Below are 1,253 nucleotides of genomic sequence, written 5' to 3'. Positions count from 1 at the left end.
TGAAATGACCCATCATGGCCTAAAATAAGAGTCCAGCGTTCCTGCCAGTTTGTGTGCTCTCAGGCCTGTGCGAGACCTGCTTTGAGGCTGGAACTCCTGTTTCATCACTCGAGGTGTCCCCTACAAAATCTTTTCATTTTTCAGGGAAAAAAAAGGATTTTTCCATGAACGAATTAAAACAACACTGTTTTTTATGACATAATGTTACACCCTCCCCTTAAAAAGTTGTGACGGGGGAACAAAACACTGTAAAAGTAATTAGTACGACCAACAAAGCAGCTGAAGGAGCGTTTTGTAACTAATTAGGTTAATTGGCAGCAGGTGGATGAGAGGATCGAGTGTAAAGAGAGACGTTTTAGAGAAGTAAAGATGGACAGAGTTTCACCTGGAATACTTAAAAATAAGTTTCTCAGCAGATAATTGTGAAGAATACGAACATCTCATCATCTTTATAACATCATCAGCAGGCTGAAAGTCAAGAGATGGTCCTGATCTCAGGAAACACTGCATTAAAACTGGTCTGGTTCTGTTCTAACCTCACTGACCACCGATGGGCTCAGGATGTACATCTCGTCTCCATCTCGTCATGAAAGTACAGCAGGTCCAAACTTCCAAACCAATCCCTCTGAAATGAAACCCAGATGCTCCATAAAACATGAAAAACCCGGAGCAGAACACGTGTGTGCGTGCATCACAGACGAAGAATGTCTAAGCTTCAGGGAAATAACAATTTATTTTTTAAAGGAAAGATTTCCAAGTTTTTATTCACCTTCTAAACGTCTCCTCTCAAACATTAAACAAACAAAAAACACTTCTAAAAGTGAACAAAATGAAATTAAATTTGAGCCAAACACACGTACGGGCTTCGCCTGACCTGCCGGCGTGTGTTCGTTGAACCTTCATCYCTCCTCTTCCTCTGGGACTCGGCTGCAGAGGAAACCAGCGAGCTCCAGGTGACCTTTGTGAGACGAGGAATAAAAGCAGACGACACAAAGTTCAACAGGAAACCCAGGATAAAATGAGCCGTGATGTCCTTTTAACCACAGAAAGGATGCAACTCTCTTTCATTTTACAAACTTATCAGTTTATACGATACTTAACAATAAGGAAGTTATTTCCACTTTTAGTTTTTCAAGTTCAGTCAACCATATTAAAAAATAAACTTTTTGTTTGGGGTGCCGTTTCTAAAGTTACACAGTCAACAGTTACTACAAATATTTTTGTTTTATTTAGCCTTTTATAAGAAAAAAAAA

This window comes from Austrofundulus limnaeus, unplaced genomic scaffold (genome assembly GCF_001266775.1).
Source record: "Austrofundulus limnaeus strain Quisiro unplaced genomic scaffold, Austrofundulus_limnaeus-1.0 Scaffold817, whole genome shotgun sequence".
Taxonomy (NCBI): Eukaryota; Metazoa; Chordata; class Actinopteri; order Cyprinodontiformes; family Rivulidae; genus Austrofundulus; species Austrofundulus limnaeus.
The sequence above is the reverse complement of the archived record's forward strand: the minus strand, read 5'-3'. Positions refer to the sequence as shown.